The following is a 12,396-nucleotide window of genomic DNA, read 5'->3' on the forward strand; positions in this document are numbered from 1 at the left end:
GTCTCCGGCGGACCAAAGACGGTCACACGCGATTGGTGGATAGAGACAATGACGTTTTATGATAGCGCTGCTAAGCCAATCACGGCGCGCGCTCTAGTGCGCCCCACAGGTAGGCGCCGAAGAGCGCGCGCCACAGTATTGCGCAGTGTCAGGAGAGAGAAAGCGCTCACGGCGAGGAGGATACGCAACTTGGGAAAGAGTAGTCGGTAGTGGAGAGGAGTATAAATAATTGGTCTATGGGGAACCAGCGCTGGAGTTTTCACGTAAAGCCCCTCAATTTTCCAAAAGTAGCGCCATTCTTAGATCTTTCCGCCACCCCGCTCACCCAGGCGCTTCCTCCTCCACTCCTCCTGTCGCCTCAGCCTCCTCCGCTCCCCCATTGGCCAATCTGTGTCACGTGAAAGCGGGCCCCGCGCTTTTGTATATTTTTTTCTTTCCGGCGCAGAGCAGGCGCCGCGCTTTTGTATATCTTTTCTTTCCAGCGCGCTGCGACCCCCAATCTTGGGCCTGCGACCCCCATTCTTGGGCCTGCGCGACGAAGTACGGCAGGCGGTTTGAAGGAGCGCGGTAGTTTTACACAATGTGTTAGGGCCGAGTGCTTAATTGCGATGCCGTGCTGCTGCGCCTACGGTTGCCACAACAGACCCAGTGACGGCAAAAAGCTTTTTGTTTTACCATCCGCCGGGCGCAACGCAAAACGAAGAAAAGTGTGGATTCACAAGATCGGGCGGGCTGACTTCGAGCAAGTGGCAAAGAACGCGCGGCTTTGTGAAGTGACACGGCTCCTCCAACCTCTTCTTTTGACGCCCGTGTCAAAACGGGCCCGTGTCCAGTGCATTGGGGGTGCGTTAAAGAACCCCAGCTGCAAAAAAAATTAATCCAGAGCCCCCATTATGGCGTGCCTTATGAGATCGTGGTGTTGGGATGTAAAACCCAAGAATCAACTTTTCTTCTGTCTTGTGTGCCTTGACTGTTCCAGTTAATGCAACACTGCTTCCTTGTGAAAACTTACAACGCAAAAGAATACAGACGCACGTAGTATACAGAGATAAAATTAGCACTTCAACAAAAGTGTTGCTGGTGCCAATGAGGGAGGGGGATAATTATTTTCTGAACCTCTTTCCAGTTGTCCCATCAAGTTCCTTCTTTCTTTTCTATCAAATTCTAACCATTTGCACTGTAATAAATAAATAACGATTTCATATGCTGGTACGTTGTTAAAATTATCTATACCGCCTATGTGTGAAAACGTTGCTCATGGCCACCACAACCTGTGAATGAGCTACGTACATCTGTAAAAGGCGCGGAACAGAAACGGCACTGCTGACAGGCATTGCTGACCGCAGACAGTGGGAATCTCTCACGCGCCGGCCGAACAAAAGCATCCTGCAGGTACGTAAATTAACCTACGAAACCACGTGCACATACTTTCGCGCTGTCAAAACCTGAAACTCTGGTAATTACTCGCGTGTCTGAGCACACCGCGTGCTTGTGTCGTGTTTCAGCAACACGAACTTTCAACGTGCGCGCGCTTTACGCCTTAAATACGCCTTGAATAATGGTGCTTTTCTCTATTTCTTCCGCAAATCCGACACGACATTCTTAAGGCCAGTTACCGACTGACAAAGCAAGATCTAGATTGAAAAAACTGCTCCGCAGGACTCGAACGAACTTTTCCGCGGATTTCCTCCCGTAGCGTGTTAGCCGTCGTCTGCTACGGCAGGCCCACCACCAGCGGCGCCACCGTCGAGGCCGCGCCGAGCGGAGGAGGAGGGAAGTGAATGGCGCTACTTTGGGAGATTGAGGGGCTTTATTTTCACGGCGCCTGCAGCGCCGCCCTGGCGGTCAGAACGTGCACAGTGCAGCCTCCCCCGCGGACGAAAATTGCGTTGCGTGCCCTTAAAGTCGAAGGAAAACAGAAGGGCGCCGACGATACTGTTGCGTATACAAGTGCCACAACTAAGTCGGGATGAGGGTGGATGTATCCTTCTGCGTCTTTCCATCTAAACCCTACGAACAAGAACGGAGGCGGCGTTGGATCCAAGCAGTCAGGCGAGCGGAGTAAGCTCCCGTCTTGTCGCCCTGTCAAGCGGTGTCGGGCTGGTTTCTAAATCAAATTTCGCGTGTATCCTTGGTTTATTCGATAGTGAAGATGGTCAGCCATGGCAGACAGTACCAAACAGCAGAATCTGCAGTCGGTATTTCGTCGGAAACAAAATGAGCAATAGCAAGCACCATCCGGCATATGTACTATTTTTCCTTCGCAATGCCACCGCAGAGCCCCTTCCAACGCCACCGCACCAAGTGAACGATACGAAAGGTAAAAATTATCCATTCATTGCCAAGAATTATGTGGGAGGGAAGCTGCCTTGTAGTACGAGTTGTATGCGCATAGTGCCGGCGCACGCGCGACTAAGCCACCTATGTGTTTATAGAAATGCGCATGCGGATGAGGACTCGGCGCTGAGATGCATCCAGCAAATTTATGTAATTAGTGCTAAATGTAGCCAGGATTGTTAGGATCAAGCAGCGGAGCACTGAAACCTTTGCTTGCGCGAGTCAGCTGATGCGATAAAGCTTTCTTCTCCATTGACTGCTGTGGCGAAGTAACATCAGAATTTTTTATGTCTAGCCAGAGAAATATGGAATATCTTCAGGCCAACTAATACTTACGAAATCATAGCGCAGCACGAACGGAGCCATAACTGCTAGATCTGCGAGGCAGGCAGCCACGCAAGCATGGCATCGATACACGACGCAACCGTTAAAGAAACACACGTGCTCGCCGCGACGCACTGTGAAAAATATTTAAAGCTTAAAAAGCTTCTTTCGTCATTTCTTCACTTGATGGCGCTAGCTTCTTTACAAAAACTCCACTTGAAGCGGCGCGAAAACGGAAACATACGAACTATAATACAGCTGCGTATGTGTGTGTCGTCTGGTTGTGTGGCTGGAATATGCCGCGTTTCGTCGCCAGGGCGGCGTGCAACGCACTCTTTTCGACGCGCCGCCTATCCAGCGCTGGTTCCCCATGTCCACGGAGACGAGATCCGCCAGAACCTGGCCATATGCAGCTTCGCTGTAAAACAATTTCGTGTGACGTGCCAAAACTACCTAGATGATTATGAGACACGCCATAGTGGGGTTACTGATATTCTTTAACGTGCCTGGGGTTCTTTAACGAGCACCCAATGCTACACGAGTGTTATTGCATTTCGCCCCCACGGAAATGCGACCGCCGCAGGTAGAAATGAGCCTTGAACCTCGTGCTTAGAGCTGCAACGCCATAGCCACTAACCAACGCGGTGGGCCACTTCTTCCAGTTTCGCAATGTTTTCGCGGTTTCGCAAGGTCTCGCATGTTTATCATTTGAGGCACGACAGTACTTTCTTTTTATTTGAAAGTGTGTAAGTGAAATAAACGCGATCGTCATTGTGCTACCCGCTCGCCGAAATCTTGCGTAGGAAGGGGGAACAGTAATTACATAATGTAATAACTTTCATTCGGCGGTGTCACAGCTATAGATTTGTGCTAATCTATATAGGAAATGATGCTTGGCTTGTTTTTGGATGAAGAGCCTAAAGGAAAGGAAAAGAAAAGAAACTGCAGCAGTAGAAGGGTCAGTGCATGTCAACCAAACCCAGTATTTAAAAAAATAATGATAATAAAAAAACTCATACGTGCGAACAGCTTCTAAAAATGGATGCTAGCCACTCCTTATGCTGGGCATATGATTAACGAAGGTGGCCGGCCAATGCTGAAAGTCACTTACGAGTAAAAATCTTTGTGAATTGACCTCAGACCCTGAGGATTACCAGCAGGCAGAGGCCCAAACAATGAAACGTTCCTTTCCTTCGAGCGCTTCCTAACCTTACGTGAGGCCTCCTTACAGCGAAGGACCGATGGAGGAAGCAAGCATACTCTGAAAGCTCCCTTCACCCGTCCTCACGTAAGGAGCGGTTGCCGCCATGCCTGGGTTCGAGATTATCTCTTAAAAGCTTTAGGCGAACACCAGAACACCCCTATTCAATAAAAAAAGGTTGTATCGTCGCACAATCTCTAAGTTCATGAGCTAATATAGAGAAGCGTGGACGCTATTTTTTAGTTTTGTTTACTAAATCTAAAGAAGCAGTGCATTACAGTGCGAAACTTGATGTGCTCCAGCAACGCTGGCACGCCGGCGTCGTGCAACGCCTAGCAACGCTTCCATGCCGCACGCGTGACTGAAACGAGCGTGCCTGGCAAAACGTACCGTGCTCGCGCTTCTCCGAAGGTGGGCGGCAGCGCGCACGCGCAAGAAAACGTCACGTGGTTAAGCAGTGAGGCGAAGTGCTCGTTCAGGGCCAGGAGCGGCGTAAGGACGCATGAAGGTAGCTTGGCCCAAACAATAAAACGTTCCTTTTAGGGGTGTGCGAATATTGAAATTTTCGATTACGAATCGAATACGAATAAGGCGAAGAACTCTCTTCGAATATCGAATCGAATATCGAATACATGTGTAGTATTAAAAAATTGCAAGAGAGGTAACAATAGCTTTATTACCCTTTTAAAAATAACATTACATTTTACAAGGTTGCTTCAAATTAAAGAGGTACTCAATTATAGATAATGGACTCACGTAATGCCCTCAGTCAGGTAAAACGCTTGTTACAGATTGTCGTGAAGGAAAATTAACTGCTCAATATGGCCAGAAAGTAAACGCTCTCTATGCACTGTCACATTTCTACCGGTAGAAAAGACTCTTTCACTAGGAACTGAAGTGGCAGGGATCGCCAAGTACTTCCGGGCGAGCGCACTTAAAAGCGGGTACCTGAAGCGGCCAATGGACTGCCACCACTCACAAGGATTCATGCCCCTTTCCAGAAGAGGCTTTTGCGCGTAGTCTGTAACTTCCCTCTCAGGGGCAGATGCCAAATGTGTCTTCTCTTTGTTCATCACTACATCGTCAAAAGCATTCCATACACTCGATGCCACCAGTGGACACGAAGTCGACGCTGGCACGGCGGTGTCCCCACGGTGTTCCACGACGGCTTCCTGGAGCTCCCTTGTCACAAGGTTTTTCAGCCAGATCATCTGACCAGATGCCTGATGAACTGTGGCCATAAAGCGCGGATCAAGAAACATGCCTAGGCTGGCCACTTCATCAAATTTCCACTCCGCACAAAGAGCCTTGATACATTTTGAATCAATGTTAGCAAACCCTGAGTTGCCTTTGCAACCTTCAAGGCAATGGGGCATTCCAAAAATAATTGGAATTATAAAGCTTGGTGAAAAGGAAACCGAAACTGATCATGTCTCAAATGCCTGAAGCAGATAGACTGAAACAGAGCATATAGATAATGAGCGGATCATGCGAAGTTCTCAGTTAATAAACATGTTCTTAGGAGAATGCGGAGCAAGCATACATTTGGTTAATTGCTCAATTATTCGCAGTCTATCCGAATATTCGCCGTTTCCACCGTTATTCGGCCGTCCTCGGATATTCGTGAATTTCCGAACATGCATTTCTCGAATCGAACACGCTTCGAATATGAAAAATATTCGATTCGTATTCGAAATTCCGAATATTCGCACACCCCTAGTTCCTTTCCTTCGAGCGCTTCCTAACCTTACGTGAGGCCTCCTTACAGCGAAGGACCGATGGAGGAAGCAAGCGTACTCTGAAAGCTCCCTTCACCCGTCCTCACCTAAGGAGCGGTTGCCGCCTGCCTGGGTTCGAGATTATCTCTTCAAATCTTTCCGCGAACACCATTATTCTATTAAAAAATGTTGTATCGTCGCACAATCTTTAAATTGAATAGCCAATATAGAGAAGCGTGGACGCTTTCTTCTAGTTTCGTTTACTAAAGTTAAAAAAAAGTTGCGCATTACAGTGCAAAACTTCATGTGCTCCAGCAACGCTGGCACGCCGGCGTCTTGCAACGCCTAGCAACGCCTAGCAATGCTTGCATGCCACACGCGTGACTGAAACGAACATGCCTGGCAAGACGTACCGTGCTCGCGCTTCTCCGCAGGTGGGCGACAGTGCGCATGCGCAAGCGAATGCCACGTGGTTAAGCAGTGAGGTGAAGCGCTCGTTCAGGGCCAGGAGCGGCGTAAGGATGCATGAAGGTAGCTTTGGAGCTACCTTATGCTTAGGAAGCACCAAGGAAGCCTTCACCGAGGGCCCCTCAGTAAGGAAGCTTTCAGAGTGACATAAGGTAGCCTCACCCCAATGAAGGCTTCCTTAGTGAGGTAAGGAAGATTTCATTGTTTGGCTTCTTATGCTGAGGAAGTACCAAGGAAGCACCAAGGAAGCCTTCACCGAGGGCGCCTCAGTAAGGAACCTTTCAGGGTGACATAAGGTAGCCTCACTGCAATGAAGGCTTCCTTACTGAGGTAAGGAAGATTTCATTGTCTGGCCCAGAGAGTTGAGCAATGGGTCGGTTCGAGCTAGTTGAGTAATGCCATAACTTTTAGCTTGTTGTGTAACGCTTGTGCCTGCCGCTTTGTTTGTTTTATGCACAGGAGACTGTTAAGTGCGGCTCTTCGATGGTGAGCGGCCCGTCGGGCATTGTTCGCATAGTGGCGTCGACGCTGTCGGCTCGTACCGCCCCCATGTTGCTCGCGCACGCTAGTCGGGACACTCTTGAGCACTGGGCTCATCCGTCCCTTTGCTGTGCTTTGTCACACGTGTTACCTGCGAGGCTCAGCTTGTTGTCGTTTCCTGCCGTGTTTCTAGCTTGCAAAGCACCTTCTTTCTTCGATCGATCCGGGCTCGAAGTAAAACCCCTGCGTAGAATGATGTAAAACCTGCTCGTCTCTCGGAAATTACTGCGGTAACGGGTTTTCATAGCACGGGTGATCGCTCTTATCGCTGATTCGCAATATTTGCGTCTGTGTCTTCCCTTCTTCTTATCTTTAACTGCTGCTTCCATCGTCTACTTCCTTAAGAGTTGACAAGTGATGGTGGTACCCTCTCGGTGGCAGTTGTTGTTGTTGTTGTTGTTGTCCTGAGTGGCCGTGGCACATACCCACAGTGAGCGATTGGCCAAGAATCGGGTGGTTCAATTAGGTGCACAAAAATAATAATGATAACAAGGCAGGTAACAATTTGAGCGTAGGAGTTTAAAAGTAAACGTTTTGTGTTTGGAGAAAAAAGGAAATAATCAGATGAAAACCGGGAATAAAATATAATAATAATAATAATAATAATAATAATAATAATAATAATAATAATAATAATAATAATAGCAATATTAATTAATAATAGATAAGAAATAAAAGAAAGCTATGGTTGGGAGGGGGAACGATCAATCTAACGTGGAAATCGATTGGTTTCAATGAGGTAATTTTGGATTGCCAAGCACACATTTCTGTGGCTGAACCCAATAATAGAGGCTCCAAAAGATAGGGTCACAGGCACTGATAAAGTTGCCAGCCTGCGTCCTCCCTGTTTTCCTCTTCGTCCTTTGTATATGTGTGTTATCATACCGAATAATAATAATAATAACAATAATATATATATATATATATATATATATATATATATATATATATATATATATATATATATATATATATATATATATATATATATATATATATATATATATATATATATATATATATATATATATATATATATATATATATATATGTTGAACAGGTCAGTAGCGAATTTTAGCACATGACGACAAATTGTGGACGATAAAATTTGCTACTGACCTGTTCAATACACACACACACACACACACACACACACACACACACACACATATATATATATATATATATATATATATATATATATATATATATATATATATATATATATATATATATATATATATATATATATGTGTGTGTGTGTGTGTGTGTGTGTGTGTGTGTATATTGAAAAGGTCAGTAGCGAATTTTATCGTCCACAATTTCTTAGTCGTATACCAGCAGCACTTTATTTTTTATTTCGTGCACGGTGGAAGTCGCTGCTGTGTCGTTTCTTGCTTTCACCAAAACCAGGCTGGAAGTCTGTGTATATGCACACCCTTCAGGTACTGTGTACGCAATTCTGTTCACCTCTTGTTTTTTCCAAGTTCTGTCCAACTATGACTGCAGAAATAGCTTCGGACCTAGCGCTGCGGGCAAATCAAACCCTTCGCAGACTGACTGCGGTTTAATTTCAGTTCAGCGAGCTTTTATAGAAATTCACAACGCGTATGATTGCGTGCTAGAGTGCTTTTTGAATGACTCTATTTATGAGCAATTTCTAGAAAATCTACAAAACACATCTTAACGCTTGGAATTCCCTTATGTGAATGCTGCGACACCATGTTACAATATTTTTCTGAATACACTGCCATATCTAACTGGATGTTCAAGAGGCTGCGTTACGTTAGCGATGGCGAAGAAATGGTTTTTTCCTTTTCCCGTAATACTTGCATACATGAACAAAAATGACTTATATGCTATGAGCTGGTCAGTCAACTTTTCTTTTTCTAACAATGCGTGACACTAATTATTGTGGCGTCGAAATGGGTGCCGTTTACCCTTTGACGGTAGCCTTTGGTAATAGTATTGTGGAGGCCATCGTAAAGGCAACTGCGGCTACATTTGTTAAAGAGCGCAGGTGGTAAGATGCACGAAATGGCCACTGCTGCGTCTAGGCCAGGCGATGGTCGAACGTCCGTTTCGAAACGACGTTCGGAAACGAACGTCCGATGGATGCACGTACCTAGGATCAATTTTCGCAGGGGGGGGGGGGGAACCCAAGGTCATCTCTCGATGCAAATGAGGGGCGTGTACCTGCACTCGTATAGAAATGGGAATAATACCCAGCGTTTGCCATAAAGATGCGTGAACCCGCAAAAGATAACTGAAATGAGGTGTATCCCACAGGTGCGCCTGTCGGATACACCTCTCCTTTACTTGACAAACAAGGAACCACGTCAAGTGGACTCGCATAGGGAAAGAAACGCAGGAAGAACACTGCCAAGAAGGAGTAAACAAGCGAAAGCGTAAAATAAGGATTTCTAGGAGCTTTTTTTATTTAGTTCTGGAAGAATTATAGAGAAAATATATTTGCTGAACAATCACAGTTTTTTCGCATACCGCATTTACTGCTCTATCAAGTGCCAAAACCGACTCGTATTGTTATTTGGGAAGTTCCGCAACGATGCGTGGCCACCAGTCCCGTACACCCGCGTAGAGCACTGAAGGACGCTGCGGTTCTAGACGTACTGAGCCCACCGCGCATGAAGGTTGCCGATAACTACCGCCATCCAACCGCCGAATAGCCGTCAAGCCGAATAGCTGTATGACCGCTGAATAGCTGTCAAGTGTCAATATTTATTTGGCAACGCTTTAGGAATGTGTGTAAGCAGCGGTGGCGTAGACGGAGGGGAGGGTATGCCGCTTAATTTTGGTTCGGTGGGAAGTACTCCCCCCCCCCCCCCCCCCGATCCAAAATTGAGCGGCATACCGTGTGTGCGTGCGTGCGTGTGTGTGTGTGTGTTTGTGTACACAAACACACACACACACACGTATTCACCCACGCCAAGTCAAACACAACCCTCACGCACACACCGACACACATGCGCACGTAAACACATATACACAAACACACACGCATGTAAATCTCGCACAGAAACATGCACGCGCGCACACTCCCAAACCGGGACCCATACATATACACGAACATGAATGCGCGCATGCACGCCACCCCCTGCACAAACATACACCTACGCACACACAACCACACGCATGCACATACACACACGCACACCACCCTTACGCCCGCCCCCACAAACACATATCCACGCACAGCCACACACATGCGCATACACACACGCAGACCACTCATAGGCACGCCCGCACAAACACATATACACCCCCACTCACATACACCCATATACACTCAGACGCAAACGAACGTACGCACCCATACAGACACACATGCGCACGCGAACTACGCACATGCGCACACCATTCCACACGCACGGAAACACTCACCCACACCCACATAAACGCGCATGCACGCAATCCCCCCCTCCCCACACAAACACGGACAAATTTAGCCGTCTAGACGAGATTGTACGTACGTACGGGAAGAGTTGATCACAGCTCTAAACAAAATGCGCACATTTCCCAACGGTCGAAGTTGCTTCCGTCAGTCTTCTCCTATGTGTACTTTCAAGGCCAACGTTAATATCCATGTAAATTAGCCTGGCAACCTTACTAATTGCGAGTGGGAACGTAAGAGCGCGGTATTCATAAGTGCGCACAGTTGTAATGCTTTAGCTTTGATGCAACAGAGGCGCGAAGCTAAGAGAGCACACATGGGAACGGGGAGTTTTAACTCGAGTGTTGACACGTAAGGAACTAAAAGAAAGCTTGTTCTTACAAGAAGTTTGTGCTTCTTGAGAAAATGCCTTGGAGGGATGGAGTGCACACAAATTAAATAAAACGCCTACACACTCCACCGCAAGAGATCTGTAGGAGTAGGAGTACCCCCCAGCGCTGAAGTCTCAAGATTACCCCAGGGATTCGTGCTTTGCTCCTGTGAGTTGGCCGCATGGACTAGAAGTTTAGCGTCGCGATGCAAAGAAGCTCATGTATATATATATATATATATATATATATATATATATATATATATATATATATATATATATATATATATATATATATATATATATATATATATATATATATATATAAATGCTTGTGAGTCGAGCCAACGCCACATGCAGGCCGCATCCCCAACGGATGCCCCGCCCGCATTCACGCCCACATTGTCTCGGTCAGCATATACTCCTTCGAGTCGATGTCGGCTAAGTGCCACGAGAGCTATAAGCGTTTCTTCCGCGTAGTATGTGCACTCATGCAAAGCACATCAAACTCTGGCTTTCGTCAGGCACTTCCTTGGGCTCGCTCTCTTCCCACCGTCGCGCGGGAACGCGGCGACGTTCGCATGTCACGCGCACCCATCGCGTGCCTGCAGGAAGTGCGCCCATTAGGAGCAGCAATCACCGGACGAATACAGCAGAGCTCGAAGTTCTGCGTTGCGGCCGCGGTGGGTGCTCACGTTGAAGGGACAACTGGCTCGGGGTACCAAATGTCAGTTAATGATTCGCTTTCAAGAGCGCGATGCATGCGCATTCTTTATTAATTCTTGCGGGCCACGTGACCTTGCTTCACGTGCGCGCGCCACCTAAAAGAGAGGGAGTAAGCGACCTCGGCTAAAAGCCCGGCCACGTGCTGTGCTTGGTCCGAACCATCCATGGCCATGTCTGGTTACACTACAATGCACCGCTCATGTAGCCGTATGCAGCTTCGCGTTAAGTCTGATGTCTCGTGTAGGGGGGTAGGGCAGAATAGTGTTAAGTCCCCCCCTTCCCCCTGTTTTTTGCGGTTTTCTGGCCGAATCCACCCACCGCTACTGCCTTTCTGATAGGAAGGAAGTAGACAATTTCGTTCGAGGTGCAACACATGCGCAGTGGTACCTATATCTCGGTGTTTCGTACAATAGAGGATTCGCAGTTTTCACGAAGTGTAGGAGAGGCGAACTCCCAGTGCAGTAGACAACCCAGGGAGTCTACTGTACTTTTCCCAATTATTGCCGCACGTTTTGTTTGTGTTGGTTCACAGGTCGCTTTTGCCTCTGGTGCACCACTTAAGCCAGGCAGCTTTGTTCAAGCTGCGGTGCGTTGCAGTAAACTATAGAAAAAGGCGTTGTTGATGTAGCGCGTGTTTTTGCGAACATTTTAACGAGCCTTAAGAATCAACTGTGGCAGATAGCACAATTATAATCCTTGAGCTGAATCGTTCAAAGGAAGGGGGAGGGGGGATTATTTGCACTAAAAATCAACATGCATAACTGACTAATTTAGAAAAATTCACCAATCCGCTTTCCACTAATTACCTTATGGCACACATTCTAATTTCAAATTGTAGACGGGAAGACTGTAAAGCGGATCCATTTAAAATGAATTCACAGAATGTGACCAGTTTCCAGATATGAATTCCTGAACTTGCGGAGCAATTGGCGTCGAGTTATTAGTTAACAATTGCGGTTGAGTTGTTTTTGTGCTTCAATGCATAAAAGGACGAGTAAGTGGAACGACACCGCACTTTTATCGCAAGCTTGACGGCGCATACCTCGAAAACGATGTCATCCACATAACCTTTTACAAGTGTTTAATATACTTTACCGGCTACAATTTGTAAACTTTATCGAATGTCGTAAGGTAATTAGTTAAACACATAATTAGTGCATTTATGATAATTTGTCGATAACTCGTTTCGAGTTCTCGTGCAAGTAATGCCCGCTTCTTCGAGGGGACCAGCTGCACTTGTGCTACCAGCCACAGAAACTTTTTTTAAATTTTGTTAATGTCTTCGCACAAACAAGTGGAA

General features: G+C 46.7%; 1 protein-coding gene across 2 annotated transcripts in view; it reads left to right on the plus strand.

The window, feature by feature from the left end:
- The first annotated feature begins 1,996 nt into the window (after positions 1 to 1,996).
- Positions 1,997 to 12,396, plus strand: part of LOC135921307 (gonadotropin-releasing hormone receptor-like) — a 163,782-nt gene continuing 153,382 nt past the window's right edge. For both annotated transcript variants that reach the window (XM_070532094.1, XM_070532095.1), the window contains exon 1: positions 1,997 to 2,320. The gene's annotated coding sequence lies outside the window, so the exon portion shown is untranslated. The remainder of the gene's footprint in view (positions 2,321 to 12,396) is intronic.

This window comes from Dermacentor albipictus, chromosome 1 (assembly GCF_038994185.2).
Source record: "Dermacentor albipictus isolate Rhodes 1998 colony chromosome 1, USDA_Dalb.pri_finalv2, whole genome shotgun sequence".
Classification (NCBI taxonomy): domain Eukaryota; kingdom Metazoa; phylum Arthropoda; class Arachnida; order Ixodida; family Ixodidae; genus Dermacentor; species Dermacentor albipictus.